Consider the following 16,365-nt stretch of genomic DNA (forward strand, 5'->3'; position numbering starts at 1 on the left):
GCAAAAACATTACATGCTATTGGAATACGTTGTTTGGTATATCTGGGTGCCACCAGAGCACTATCCTCATGTGTCTCGAGTTCTTCATGCATAAACTATTAACCCTAATGCCATCCTCTCAAGATGAGCACTAACATCATCGGTGGAATTTGCTTCAGACTGAGCAGATGCTGAATAAGCATGGGCTTCCCCCTCTTTTCCTCTGCTTTGTCTCTTAGGTCTTCCACAAGTACATTCAGATGGTTAAAAGGTAGTGTTTCAACTTTACAAATAAGGAATTTTAAGTTTATAAAAGTTATAGGGAAAAAATAATTTTCAATATGCTTACTTTCTTTTAACATTATGCCTCTAAAGCTACAGGTAATGGTCAAAGTTCTTTAAAAAGGGATGCCCCCCCAAAAAATCATATAATCATGATGTGATTCCCTTGATTCCTTAGAATGACGATCATCCTGGGCCCCTGCTTTGCTTCAGCCACAAGCTGACCTCAGTGAGAGGTGCTATGAAAATGCCCCAATGGCATGTGATGCAGTGGTAGGTACTGTGAAGGAAAAGGGTGCTAGGAGATCACAGTGCTGGGTTGGAGACTCCTACACTGGATATAAAAATAACTTGTAGATTAGAAACTAATGTGCAAACATCCAATGTCAATTGCATTGAAAAAGAATTTTTCTATATGAAACTGTGCATTTTAATAATGAAATGGAGATCTTTTTAAAGGTTAAAACATCATTTAATTTATGTCTTATAGGGTTTATACTGAGTACAATATTGTATAACTGTAATAATTCAACTGTAAACCTAAAAATTTACAGCCAAATTTGAAAGAGATGCATCCTACCTCAGGAAAACGTTATTGAATATGTCAATTGTGTTGTAATGATATGCTTCTTCTAAGTATATGTTGTTATTAAATAAATCATTTTTAAAAATTAAAAAAAAAAGAGTAATGCTTTATTGAATTCAGCATTGATGGAATGGCTAGAAGAAGAGTAGGTCGCTTTAGTCAGCCGCAGTAATACAACCTGGGCCTTGCTTCCCACTGTGCCCTTGTTACCCTAGAGACCAACTTTCCAGAACTTTTATTTTTTAAAAAAGACATCACTACCACAATTATGAAATTACAATTAAAACAGTTAAACTCCCAGGCAAAGATACCTGCAAATTCCTTCTGTCTTGAAAAAGACAAGGTAATTTGCAACTATTTCCAAAGGCCTAGCCATTTCAAAAGGGGTTGTAAGAAACTGAAATGGGTACTCTCCAGAAAAGAACAGCAGGCCTCAGAGGAAAACCTTGAAGGAAAAACCAAGCTAGAATAAGGCTTCTCTGAGGAAATACAGAATTTTTCCTTTTCTCCTTGCTAACACATCTTAGGAAAAATAAAGATAAGTATTAATGAAGAGGAAACAAATAAAGGCCCTGGTAGCTCCTAGGGCTACTTTATCTGTTTTAAATCCCACCATGTTTAACAAGTCTCTCCTACGGAGTAAAAATAAAATTCAAATGGCGGGAATTTCTAACTTGCCCATAACTGCCTTTAAAAGACAAACCCTATAAAAGTTCAATGAGGAGAAATCTTGAGGTATCATACTTTTCTACTGGTGAATTGTGCTCCCATCCATTTCTTAGGACATGACTTTCTAGAAATACAAAATGTTCATATCTCCTTCTCCCAAAAGGAAGAGATGATCCTAAACTTAGGGGACAATGAAAATCTCTATGCCATGTATAAAAGGAGTCAGAGAAGATCCCACAGGGGTTAATTGATAACTCAAGTACCAGAGGAATGGTGGGCAAAATCCTCAGCAGACATAGGATAAATAAATTTGCTGCTCTGATACTGAGATAACAGTAGATAAAAGCAAACCTTGCCAAATGTAAAGCAATACCCTTTGAGACAAGAAGCCCTTATGAGAATCTAACCCATCATTGAAGAGCATAGAGCAAAAGGGCTTAAAATCCCTTGTATCAGCCCTTGCAATACTCCAGTACTACCTATAAAAAAGCCAAATGCAAGAGGATGGAATTCATCCAAGCCATAAGACAGTAATCCCTAGCCATCCAGCAGTACCTAATTCCCATATCTTGTTATCTAACATTCCACTAAATACAGCCTGGTTTTCAGTCATAGATCTTAGTAGTGCTTTTTTCTTTTTCTTTTTTTTTAGCATCCCTGTTGCAGCAAGCGGCCAAATTTTGTTTGCCTTCACATGGGAGGAACACATGGGACTACGATGCCTCTGGGATACACTGAAAGTCCCATATATTTTTCTCAAATTCTTAGATCTGATTTACAAGATGTACAATTTTTGTGTGAATCTGCTTTCATTTAGTATGTGGATGACCTTCTCTTGTGTTCTCTCTCATATGATGCCTGTCTTAAAGACACCATTACAGCAACAAGCTAGTCCCAAACACAACTCTGGGACACAAGGACATTTCCCTAGACACCATTACAGCAACAAGCTAGCCCCAAACACAACTCTGGGACACAAGGACATTTCCCTCTAATGAATGGGATATTTGAAACCTGGCAGTTAGATTTTATCCAAATGCCTCCAACAGAATAAGGTACTTGGAACTAATTTACATGTTTTCCCATTGGGTTGAAGCTTTCCCTTGCCAGAAAGCAGTAGGAAAATTTCTATTAGAAAGACTTCAACAGGGCATCCCTTCCTCATTTCACTGGACAAGTATTTAAATCTACAGGGCATCCCTTCCTCATTTCACTGGACAAGTATTTAAATCTATCTGCAAAATTTGGTCTATTATGCAACATTTTCACTGTATTTACCATCCCCAAGCCTCCAGATTGAGTGAGCAAATGGCACTATAAAACCCAATTGGCAAAGTTAACTGACGCTTTGGCCTTCCTTGGCCAAAAGCACTTCCATTAGTTCTCCTAAATCTTAGGTCTATCCCTTTTGGAAAGCATTACTTAACTCCTTTTGAAGTAGTCACTGGATGCCTTATGAGAATGGATGAAGGATCAGATGTGCCATCTCTGTTAAAGGGAGATATTATACACTATTGTAAGGGACTTAGGGAAATAATAATTAAAAATTAAAAATTGGTGGCAGCATCTTTCCACAGTGAACTCCTGGGAGACAGCATCTTTCCACAGTGAACTCCTGGGAGACAAAGAACTGAATGAACTAAAACCAGGAGATTTCACCTACTGGAAAAAACATCACATCAAGGACTCCCTCCAGTCTCATTGGAAAGGCCCTTATCAGGTACTTTTAGCTACCTCTTATGCTGCAAAACTTCAGGGGGTGAACTCTCTGATTCATGTTTCCTACCTCAAATGTGCACCAAATACTCTGGAGCTACATTGACTTCAGAAAGGTTGGATGATACCCTTGACTGTCATAAATGAACTAAAACTCTCTCTCTCTCTCTCTCTCTCTCTGTCTCTGTCTCTCTCTGTCTCTGTCTCTCACACACACACAAATACATATATTAGAAATTTTCTAAGACTTGAAAATTACTTTAGTATGCTTCCTTAGGTGATTAATTTAATACTGACTTTTACAATGCTATATCCTTCTATTAACCATGTTTTTGCTGTGCTTGCTTGCTTACCCATACTTCCCACTCTATTTAAACCAAGTCTTTATTCTTGGAAAGATTAAACATTTTCAGTACTTCCAGGACAGAACTCCCTTATTATTCAGTATAATTTGGATAAAGAATAATTTCAGGTTTTGGACTGGCAGAATCCTAATTCTAATCTGCCTAAGGGAATTCCCTGTTGGGTGTATCTCTATTTTAGAGCCACAACCCCTATATCCAAAGCAATAGAAAATTTTCCCACTAAGGAAAAAGGAAGAATTTTAACTGGGTCCTGACAATAGATTACTGTGTTGCCATTGATATTGGAGCTGATGAGTTATGACAGATTCCTGGATATAATGGTCAAGCTAATGCAGCTGCTTCTGTCTTCTGTCACAGTATAACCTTCCCTAATGATCATTTGCTCTGTGGCTGGATACCACACAGTTTGGGACCTAAAAATACCCACCAATCACACAAACTCCAATTCATTGGAGTAACTTGATAGACCCAAATTTCATATGATATGACTATTACTATCAGGAGTGGAAGCCTCTGGGAGGGTCTATGGCACACTCAGAACTCTGCCTACCTTGGAGTAACTTCTATTTTTTTGACTCTTATATGGGATACTGAAAGATTTTGGGTTGACTCTTTTTATTCAAATTGTATAAAAGCTATCAGTCGTCAATGGCCACAGCATACATACATGGTGGATTAATCAAAACCGGCCAAATACCAGAGCCAAAAAAGACCTTACTGGGAGTATAGGTGCTGGACTAGGAATTCTAAGACAAGCTGAATTCACTGCAAATGAAGAAAGACATCCTTAGAAAAGAATTCACTTTCAAAAATAGGACATAGAGAATGTTATTTCAAGGAGAGGGGAAAGGTTGAGAAACTCTTTTAAAGGAAAACAATGTGTTACATGAATGGATTACAAACACCAGGGTTAGCTGGGCATGGTGGCACATGACTATAATCCCAGGGCTTGGGAAGCAGAGGCAGGAGGATCTCTGTGAGTTCCAGGCCAGCTCAGGCTACAAATAAAAACCAGGGTTATCCAGGATTACTCCCAAACTCAGAACTGGGAAACAGCCTGTACTTTGACTCAACAAGGATTGCTGACAATGCTAATACAGATGGAATCTGAGTAGCTATCAGGCAATGGCCAACACTTAGAGTGCAGAGGCTAGGGCTGAATTAAGACACTGTACTTTAAGAGCCCATGTTCCCCAAGTAAATGAATCTTTAAAGTATTCTGTAGTACAGTTAACTGGGATTAGGAAAATACTTAGCAATTCTCTTCTTCTGCCAATGGGAAGAAGATGGGCAACATTACAAAATGTTCCCCAAGTAAATGAATCTTTAAAGTATTCTGTAGTACAGTTAACTGGGATTAGGAAAATACTTAGCAATTCTCTTCTTCTGCCAATGGGAAGAAGATGGGCAATATTACAAAATGACTCCTATTGGAGTCCCATTTTCCTCACTGATTGTGAAATGCAAAGATTTGGCTATGCCCACAGAATGTGTAGAATCTTGACTTCTCACAGGTCTGACCTCTTGTTTCTACCCATCACAAATAATATTTGGTACATGGGAAAAGGTTTATTCTGTTGAGAAGGAATTCAAAATGATCCTGTATTATTATCTGATTTCTTCTGTAATGTGACTGTACTTTTCCTTCCCCAAACTGAAATTTGGAGCAATACCAAGATAATAGTGACAGGTCAAGTTATTACCCACAAGTAAGGGTTATATTAATTTAGATATTTGAAAACCAATCTCTTCTAGAGTTAGAGCTAGCCACCCCACTTTAAGTTCTAGCTATGGAATCAAAATGGCCACATGGCTAATGAACAATTTCAAGTGCTCCAAACACCAAATAAAAGGCTCCATTGTACAAATGACTGTAGAAATGGGGAGAAGATATATAATCAGTCTAGTTAAGGTGTATGATGACACATACAGAGAATTTTGGGTTGGTTAAGATACCTATTTCCCTCATCTTTTACTTTCACTTCATTTTGACCAGACTATGTTCTTGACTATATTCATTTTAAGTATAGTAGTAATAGGTCACATGTAACTGTTACGCCAGACACAAAGGATGTAAGAAAGGAAAAAGTCAGATCCAGATCATGATGGCTAATAGTTTTGATATGCTCTGGGAGTTTCTTCTTTAATAGTTTTACCACTTATTCCTCTCTCCTGGCTTGTTGTCCTGCCTACAACCAAGCCTCATGTACATCAGATCCTAGGAATGAGCCTTCCTAGCTACAACGGACATTATATGTGGCCCCTGCTTGGCCAACAGGGGGAACTCTTAAAGAATGTTCCCACAAAAACCCTGCATCTTTGACCGAACTTCCTACAAGGCTGATCAACAGATTAGCACTTCAATGACTGCTGAGAGTTGGAATGTTGCAGATCCAGAGCCTATTTACACTTTATCTTGGACAATATTTAGCCCCTAAATAGCCACTTCTTGCCCACCTCTGTTTCTGACTTGACATCTTGTGACTAACATATAAAAAAAACCTTTAGGAATGTATTAACCTAACAGTACCCAGCTCCCACCAACCAAAAGGCTAAGAATGTCATCAGATAGTAGCAGAGGCCTGTAGTAGAATTCTCCCCACTTTGCTATGACCCATCTACTGAATGTACCCACTAACATATTTGAAAGTATGTTGATTTGTGACTTTCTTTGTTCTGTTACTATAAAAGGTTCATGTATGATTAAAGTTTTACTGGGGAACCAATGAATTTATTCAGCTTACTTACCAAGATAACTGGAGGTTTGCTGAGGTATATGTGTGACCTGAGGGTATGTACACTGGAAAGCCATTACCCAGCATGGGTCATGCCTTCTCTTCCTAGCTTTCCCCAGATTGTATACTTTAGCCATTCCCAAATAAATTCATTGGTTCCCCAGTAAAATGTTAATCAAACATTGGCTTGACACTAGAATCTTGAAAGGGAATAAGCATTGCTTAGCATCCCCAGGAAAAGAAGTCTCACAACAGATGGAAAATTTATTTTTTAATGCTATTATGTCTCATAATTATAAAAAAAACAAAAAGAAAGAAAATGAGAATGTAAAAGATGTTAAAAGGGTATGGGGATGGAGATATTTTCTAAAATAGAAAAAATGAGAAAACCTAAGCAAGTGATGAAGGTCTGTTTAGGTTTGTTATGATATATAAAAGATGAGACAAAAATAATATACACATAATCTTAAAATGTCTATGGTCATAGTTTAGTTAACTAGTTTAAGAAACGAAATATGTATCTAGTCAAAGTTTATCTGAGAATATTTTGTTTTTTACCCAAGCCTTATCTTCATAGCACATGATAATTAAAAGTACCAGACTGGTGGAACTAACCTTATTGGATGTTTAACAGCCATAGTTTGAGGCCTACACTAATATGGTCAGAGGGACTTAAAGGACAGTTTTTTCCCCTTGCCCTACAAGGTCGACTAAGTTCCAGGAGACTATGGAAGAGTTCTCAAAATGTCCTGTAACTGGTGAATCACCTGTCCTCTTGTTCAGGGAGGCCATGGAGACCCTATGAGGTGGACTTGAACCAGTGTCCAGTCTACAAAGAAGAGGGCCAACTCAGAGGAAACATCTCATTCATGCTTCCAAGTGAAGCCTTTGACTTATCTTCACATAGATGGAACTGATAAAAGAAAGGAGCCAGGAGCTCCTCCCATGCCCATGTAACCCCTGAGGGACAGATCTTCAAATGACCTTAAGTGTAAAAATAAATTGATTTATTTGGGCCAACTGTATGGTCTTAAATACCCAAAGTATAACCGAAGAATAAAGTCATCAGTATATTTCTTTAAGAGTTCAAGGGATTAATAAATTGATTTATTTGGGCCAACTGTATGGTCTTAAATACCCAAAGTATAACCGAAGAGTAAAGTCATCAGTATATTTCTTTAAGAGTTCAAGGGATTACACTTCCCAGACATTAGACTTAAGTGTATATAAATAGGACTTCCCAAACATTAGACTTAAGTGTATATAAATAGTTATTTTGACAATTTTTTCTCATTGATGATTTTGTTCCTAACTAGAAAGTGCTGCTCAAATGTAAGACTTCAAATCTTGGTCTCCAATACTGTAGTACCCATCTGTAGCTAAGGGAGACAACCAGCTATTGCTCTAAAATGATGGACAAATTTGTTTTTTCCCCCTATCTAGAAGCCTTTGAGAGGGAACTGACACTGATTCTAACCACTCCAACAGCTATCAAAATACCTGAAAGCAAATCCTGAATACGTCACTGTAGAGTCCAGCCTTGGAAGACAAAAGAAAAATGAGGAGGAACCCAATAGAGGGATGCTTTTGGAAGCGGAAGCCCTTGTCAAGAAATTCCCATGTACTCTCATATGAACATTTGAAAATTACCCTGTTCTGTTTTCTGGTTCCCTGTCTAGAACTTGTAATGCTAGTTACTCTTGCCTTTACTTCTTCACATCTCCTATTCACAATTCAAAGACTTTCTTTTCCTCCTTGAGATAAGAGTTACAGGGGTCTTTTAGATAGACCTACTGAAGGGGTACTCCAGTTGCCTCACCCTGCGTCTCTGTTCAGCATGGAAGAAGCCAGAGCAGTCTGCGTCCCGATTCCCTATTGGTAATTTGGGTAACTCTTCAGAGGATGGTGTGATAAGAAAGGAGATAGGAATTGGCTAGGCAGTTAGGGTAAAAAGACCCCAAAGAAAAGTAGCCAGTTTCTTGGCTAAAACTCACAATGTCCTTGGGCCTCTTAGCAACCTACTCTGTTCCAAAGGCCAAAAATGTTGAAAATATTTGGGAGCTTTTATCTAATCCTTAAAAGACTTTAGGGTTACCTCTTCAGAAGGGGGAATATTAGAGTAGCAAAAAACCCCATTAAAATAATTAAAGAAGAAGAAAGCGTTCATGAAGTTATCAGAAAAAAGTGATGGGGAGATATGGGAGGAGTTAGAGGGGAGGGAGTGGGCATGGATTTGATCAAAACACATTATATACATGTATGAAATTCTCAATAAATTATTTATTTAAAAAAGAAAAGAAAGGTTCATGTAATTGCTACCACTTTGGAACATAATATTTGGGGGAAACATAAATCTGTGTTCTTGGGCCATGGTCACTTGTATTTGGTTCCAGTATAAATCCATCTCTTTCATTCCTTTGAGGTGAGTGCTGTTTCTTTTGTCAGCCTTGGTAAGATCAATTGTTTCTTCATTCATGGCACCTCAACTGAACCTACACTAAGAGCAGTTGGTGGCTGTACAATGTGCTGCTTGTGAATTACTGAATCTCAAGCTTGCCAATTCTGGATAGCTAGCTAGTTAACCATCTTGCCCTAAGCACCCACTCTGTCTGTGCCTCCTAAGTGCTGGGGTAACAGGCTGCTGTCACCCCTGCTTCACTTTTACATAGGTTCTGGGGATCTGATCTCTTGTCCTCACAGCTGTGGGTCAGGCATATTATCCACTGAGCCATCTCCCAAGCCCATGTGTGCATGGGGCGGGGGAGGGGGGGGGCAGTGAGTGTATATGTGTTGCATAGGACTGTTCTCTATAGATGATGGACAGATGCCATCTTCCCAAGCCTGGCTGCACCCACTCACTTAGGCTTATCACAGCTAACCTTGTTGACTGTTACACTCCACAAGGAAGGAGGAGCAGGCAGAAACAGCCACACCACCCAACTAAGTAGTCCACCCTAGTTGCACATGGTTTGGGGGCAGGGCTAAGGGTATATAGACTGACGAGGGAGAGCTCTCTCTTACCATTTTATGTGACTGTGGGGAAGCCACCCATCCATGCCTGGATGAAGATTTTCTAGTGCAGTCTGGAAGGGAGGTGGGGAGTACCCATATTCTTGTAAATAACCCTCACCCATTGCTATGTAAGTAAACCCAATAGACTCACTGGTTTCCCAGACTGCAATTTGGTGAAATCATTCATTGGGACCAAGGGAAGAGGGGGTGGATGTTGTTTACAACCCTCCAGAAGGAATTTTAGCTACAGTGTATTCACACATTTGTATGACTGCAGGTACACACATGACACAGTGTATGTGGGGGAGGTAAGAGGAAACCTTGGGAATTGGTCCTCAAATTCTACCTTGAGACAGGGTCTCTTTGTTCTTCTCCATCTCCTGCAGGAACCTCAAGATTACAGATGTTACTTTAGGTGTCCAGCTTTTATGTGGGTTTTGGGAACTCAAACTCATGCTTTCAAGCTTTTGCAGAAAGCACTTTTACCCACTGAGCTACCTCCCCAGCCTGCAGACAACAGAGAGTTTCTACTCCAACATCTTCAGGCTAGCAAGAACACAAACAAGACAAGAACTGCAGAGCGTGAAAGACCAGACCCTCTCCAAGACACAATGCAGAGAACAGCAGAGCAAGGGAGAACAGCCAAAATTGAAACACACAGAGAAAGGAGAACAAAGCCTCTAAGAGGCACGGGACAATGTCAAATAAGTCGAGGCCTACAATTTTCCAATATTGACTGACACAAAAATATAGGTCCAAGTAGTTCAGAGAACACCAAACATCCAAACCAGATAAATATCAAGAGACAGGGGCATACCACATTCCAACTATGGAAAATGAAATCAAAGAGAAAAATCTCAAAGGCAGCCAGATAAAAGACAAATTACCTAGAGGAAAGGGTAAGAATTGCAGCAGACTCCTAATCAGAAACCATAAAGACTGCCAGACAGCATATATTGTAGACTCACACAGTCCTTGTTATGTTATAGCTCCTCAGCTCTGCCATTGTACCACAGCAGACTTAGACAAAGTGAACACATAGGCCTAACTTTGCTCTGATAAAATTTAACTGACAAAAGACATGGCAGACCAGATCGGGCCCATGAACTATAGCTTACCAACCCTGGTGTACAGCAAAAGTAATAATGTTTTGTATATCAACAGCACATGTGTGAGAAAGAGGACAGCGGATGGTAGAGAAGGGTTAAAAATACCTTGTGGTTAGGTCTTTATCGTAAGTATTAAGTTCTCCATTAGATTCTACAATAATATCTCAAGGTACATTATTTTGAAGGATATAAACTACATGTATCTGAGCATTCACTAAAACATATAAGATATAAATAATATACCATAAATAATAAAAACTGGAGTTGGGTACAGGTGATTGCTTCTAAGCCTGGTGACCTGAATTCAATCCCAGGGACCCACATGGTGGAAGGAGAGAACCAACTTCCAAAAGTTGTCCTCTTACCTCCATACGTGCTATGCCACACACATGCCAACACACACACACACACACACACACGGACACTAAAATAAATAAAATGAGGCAAACTGAAACCCACAGCGATAACTGCTACAAGCACATAACCGCCAGCAGCTAAGGTTAGAGGATAAGAGAGCAGGCGAGGTGGGATGCGACAGAGCTGATATTTAGTAATCCTGTGACAGAGGGAAATCACACTGGACAATTGTTGCAGACCCACTTGACCCAGTCATCAGGGATAGCATCCCCAGCAAAGGCATGCTGATGTCACCTGTGCAAAGGCACATGGCCTCAGTGCTTTTCTTCCCAATGATACACAGCAACTGTCACTGTGATAGAACAGGCAAAGCCCAAATGAGGCACCTTCTAGCAAAGTCAGTGGTGACCACTTTTTGAAAGCATCAAGGCCATGTAGGGTGAGGAGAACACAAGATGCTGTCACAGACTGAAGGGACCCAGGAGGCACAAGAACCAAACGCCCAGAGGGTTCTGACTAGCTCTTAGCACAGAAAAAGCACATTAGTTGGTGTCCTGCTTCCATTTCTGTTGTTGTGATAAAATACCCTGAAAAAAAACAACTTAGGACTTATTTTAGCTCATAATTCTAGGTTGTAGTCCGTCATTGTGGGGAAGTCAGGTGGCAGGAACTTAATACAGTTCATCACCTCACAGCCGTAATCAAGAGCAGAGAGAAATCGATGTATGCATGCTTGGTGCTCAGCTCACTTTCTCTGCTCTCCTACAGTCCAAGGACCAAACCCAGGGAACTGTACCTCCCACTTTCAGGCTGGGTCTTCCCAAATCAAATAATGTAATCAGAAAATATCCCCATAGACATGCCCTCGGGCCAGCCTGAGCTAGATAATCCCTTGCTGAAACTCCCTTCTCAGGCCATTCTAGATTGTGTCAGTCAATACACAGTATTCCTCCTGAATATTAAATAAATCCTACAGTTTATGAGGAAACAGCCTGGGCATGTTAATATCAAATAGTCAGCACAGACACATGCAAAGGAGCTTAGGAGAATCAGGGGTGCATGAGACAGTCAGGATCTGAGCCTGCAAATGGGGGCTGATCCAGACCCAAAGGAGCATCAGAAGATGGACAGCAGCGATGAGCAGGGACAGCGACGGCAAAGGCGGAGTAGCAAGGTCATGGAACCTTTGCCTGTGGAAAGATCGTACGTTCAGGAGTCACTGTGCCTGCTGTGAACAGCCTGCTGTGTTTGTTAAATGGTTACTATGGGAACACAGGCTGAGACCAACACAAGATGGCTTCAAAGAGCAGACTGAAGCGTCATGTTGTACTCTGAAAACAAGACAACCTTCAAGCCTACAACCAGGAAGCAAGGTATGAGGAAAGTTCTGTTTCTGATTTATGAAAACTTCTCTAACAGTGTATGACAGGCCAGGAGAAATGGCAGTAAAGCTGGGTAGCAGAAACAATGGAAGGGACTTCTAAAAGGGTCTGCCTGGTCACTCACAGCCTTGCACTGTTAGGTTTGGGGGAGAGAGAGGGTAGAAGAGAGCACTGAGCTCAATCGTCCTTCAGGTAAGAGATTAAACAACACAGCAAGCAGTATGGCCAGGGCTCTGAGGGAGAGCTTTAGTCCTTCCAGTTTCTGAGAGAAGGGGAGATCTTACAGCAAGGAAGCAGGCTTAGGTAATATGTGCCCTGTGCTATATATGAGCAAGGCAAGGAGAACAGGGTATATATGATTTAGACTATGTGACAGGGGACGCTCTTCCTCTGGGTAGGAAAGTGGGGCTTGTGTGACTCATGTAACAACTAAGACGGTAGTCAGAATGCCTCAGATTTAAGGGCAGCAGGCAGGGGACTGGGTGTCTTCCTGCTCTGCTCAGAGTCCCCGCTTAGGGTCTGGTCATCTGAAGAACCTGGGTCCTGTAACCCTATCCTGGTGCGCTGATGCACTGATGCTGTGGAGAGCTGATGCAGGTCTAGGTGTTTCCAAGTGTGACAGTGTTTGTCAGAAAGGATGCGCAGCTCACATGGTAACTCCACCCTCACCTTACAGTTTCAGGCTGGGATACTGTATGGAGAGTCCTGACAACCACTGTGATCTGAAAGCCCTTAGTTCTTCCCCTACGTGTCCTTCTTGGGTTTAGTAAAAAAGTGACTGTATCCCTGCCAGGGCCTGGTATAGGGTGTGGTAGCAGATCAATCACATGGGTGAGCTGTTTGGAGAAGCTTCTCACAGCCACCCTTTTCTGATGCAGAAGAGAGACCACAGAAGCCTACTTGCTACTTCAAGCCCCAGAAAAACTGTACTTCCTACCAACTCTTGCTGCAGGCCACCCTCCCCAACCCCAACTATGGGAAGGGAAAGAGAAGAGAGCTGGGAAGAGGGAGGTGCTAAGGATGGATTTTGTGTCCCACAGCTGTCAAGGGCTCTCCTTGGGTCTTAGTTTGGGAATCAATGTTCCTGTCATGACTGCCTTATCCTTCTTACAGGTATTAGTCTCTGGAGGTTGCTGTTAGGCTCCAACTTAGAGAATTCCATAGAGACACATTCACCGTCACTGGCTGCTCCCCACATCTTAATGATATTGCCTCTGCCTTCCCCATGTTAATGCAGTAAAATATTTGAGGGACATACTATATGAGTCAGAATTTTCTAAACATGGATCAGAGTTTATTGTTCCTAAAGGAATTCCTTGAGAAGGCATCGAGGCTGCATCCTCAACACCATATTAAAAAAATAAAAAGAAGAAAAAGAGAGGAGAAGACAGGGAAACCTATCTAAAACTCAGTGGAAACCGATTAACAGAGTGTGGACTCCAAAAGCTTTGATACAGGGCCCAGATTCCCCCAAATTCCTTCACCAGTTGTCCTCCAGTGTATGCTTAAGAAGATAGTGGGAGAAACTTTGACATCTAAAGAACTATTGAGAGTCTGGGCTCAGTGGGTAAGACTGCGTTTGAGTCCCCAGTACCCATGTAAAAAGCTAGTCATGTCCAAGTGAACACCTGTAATCCCAAAGCTGGGGGTGGCGGGAAGTAGATGGAGACGGGAGGATTGCTGGACCGTGCTGGCTGCCAATCTAGCACTAGGTTCAGTGAGAGACTGTCTTGAGGGAGTAAGACAGAGAGTGATAGGGCAGGACAACTGACAGCCTCCTCTGGGCTCTGTTCTGGCACAGAGCACTCAAGTGCATATACATCACACACATATAACACACACACACGGGAATAAAAGAGCCATCAAAGCCTCATTATCCTCTGCCCTCCCTGGCACCGTGTACCTTAGTTGCATGAAGGAAGCCCGTTTTCCCACTCTTGGAGGACATGTTCTGAGGACCCCATTTGTCTTCCATCAACTTCACAGGAAGGTCTGTGCTTGTGAGCTCCTTAGTATCCCAGTGGATTGTCCTTTCTCTTGCTGCCCTGAAGATATTAGCCAGCTAGGTCACCCCTCTGTGGTTCTGGTTAGGATAGGCATGGCTGGCTCCCCAGCTCTTGCTCTTTATGTTCTTTGCTCCCCATCCTCCCTTCCCAGCTCCCCTCTACCTTCCTTTCATGAGCACGCTTAGCTAAGACTGCAGGCAAAGCTCACTGGTGAGTGGCAGGATTATGATGTCATTGCTGGGGCTGTGACATCAGCATCTGGTGGCTTTCAGAAGAGAGATATGGACAACAACTAAACAAGTTCTTAGAGACCAGTTTGGGATTCACCACAGAACCTGGGCAATGCTAGAGGCAAATAGGTCTAGATCCTTCCATGGTCAGAATTCTCACTGGCTTCTGAAATCACAGGCTAGGAGAAAAAACTCTTAATCTAGAAAGTAGTTGGACTTCTCAAATAGAAAATGTTGGGGAGGGAAAATGACTGTTTCCTTTTTAAATTTACTTTAATTTTTAGTTTTACAGACCATGGCCACTTGGTGTTGTCCACTAAAGTTCATATTGAGATTCCTATAATGAATGCTTGATAGAAAAGGGGTTGATTCCAGGAAATTAAAGCTCCATGTGAAGTCTTAGAAATGCCTAAAGCAGAGGGGGCTAGGGAAATGATTCACTCAATAAAGCGCTTACCTCACAAGCATGAGGACCTAAGAACCAACCCCAGAACCCCTCTCCACAAACACACGCAAAAGATATGCAGAGTGGCACAGGTTTATAATCTCAGAATTGGGGAAGTGGATATAGAAGGCAGACTGGGACTCACTAGCCAACCATTCCAGCCAAATTTGTGACACCAAGCCAATGAGAGACCAAGTCTCAAAGGAGGTGGATGGCTTTCCTGAGGATGACACCTGAGGTTGCCTTCTGGCAATTAAAGCAGGAAGGTGGTAAAGAATTATAGAATACAATCACTGAGTTATTGCCCACTTGACTACAAATAGCAGATTTTTAAATGATCATGAAGGTGAAACATAAAATAGAATGGAATTCTTTAAAGGGTGAGAGTGCAGCTGTACAAGTGTCAGAAGTCTGCCATGGTGCTGCTGTGATCAATTTTAGCTTGCTGGGCCTCTGTGGTCTGATCTGCTGTCCTTCCCTCACATTGCCTTTAAGGGTGATCTGACCCTAGGGAGTCCTACTCTGAGTGCTTGTAGAGGAAGAGGTGGCCACAGCTTTCACCCCATGAGGCAAGATGGGGTAAGAGAACTTACTCTAAAGGCTCTGCAGTTCACATTTGCCCACAGGCCAGACCTCAGGCTCTACTTATGGGCTACCCAAGACCCACAGAAAAAGTGGCTGCCAGATCCCCACACTGAACCTGTCCTGGGCCTCAGCCAATTTTGCTTTCCATTATTTTGTTTTCTCCCAAAAAGTCAGATCCAGTGAAAAATAACAACAAAGAAACAGAAACAAAAACCCTCAGATCTTCCCGGGGTCTGCTAGAGTGCGAATCAGCAGAACTGGAGACCTGATGTTCTAGTTGCTTTTCTGTTGCAGTGACAAAACAGTGACCAAAATCAATGTGGGGAAGGAAAGGCTATTGTATTAGTCAGGTTCTCCAAAGAAACAGAACCAGTAGAATGAATATATAAATGTATAGAGATTTATCAGCTTAGCTCACAGGATAGAGTCTGAGTAGTCCAACGATGGCTGCACCACACTGGAGAGGCTAAGAGACCGTAGTCGCTCAGTCCACGAGGCTGGATGTCTCAGTAGTCCCGATCTGGTGCTGAAGGTCTGACGAATTCCAAAAGATCAGCTAGTCTTCAGTCTACAGCAGCAAGACGAACTCACCAGCAAGAGAGAAGGCAAGCAGCAAGAAGCCTGGTGTTCTCCTCTGCCTTGGCCTTTTATACAGGCTGCCATCAGAAGGTAACACCCACATTTAGGGTGTGTCTTCCAGCTTTAGATGATCCAATCAAGAAGATTGCTCTCATTTCAGTTAATCCCAGATCCAGCCAAGTTGACACACAGGATTAGCTATCATAAGTCTACCCCTTGTCAACTTGACACCCAATAGCATCTGTCTATGTCATGCTTAAAATTTTTCAAATGAAAAATTTTTCAAATGAAAACAATGTTGAGGTCATAATTTCACCTAACATGATAT

At 41.6% G+C, this 16,365-nt stretch overlaps 1 protein-coding gene and 1 long non-coding RNA gene across 3 annotated transcripts in view; one reads left to right on the forward strand and one right to left on the reverse strand.

Annotated features, from left to right (window-relative positions):
• The window catches only part of Lpin1 (lipin 1), a 176,299-nt gene that overhangs the window by 90,683 nt on the left and 69,251 nt on the right, over window positions 1–16,365 (reverse strand). The window lies entirely within an intron of this gene.
• Window positions 12,064–16,365, forward strand: part of LOC103747601 — a 39,350-nt gene continuing 35,048 nt past the window's right edge. The window contains exon 1 of the long non-coding RNA XR_607850.2: window positions 12,064–12,183. This is a non-coding gene — a long non-coding RNA (uncharacterized LOC103747601). The remainder of the gene's footprint in view (window positions 12,184–16,365) is intronic.

The sequence above is a fragment of the Nannospalax galili genome, unplaced genomic scaffold, assembly GCF_000622305.1.
Source record: "Nannospalax galili isolate Female #2095 unplaced genomic scaffold, S.galili_v1.0 scaffold100, whole genome shotgun sequence".
Lineage (NCBI taxonomy): Eukaryota > Metazoa > Chordata > Mammalia > Rodentia > Spalacidae > Nannospalax > Nannospalax galili.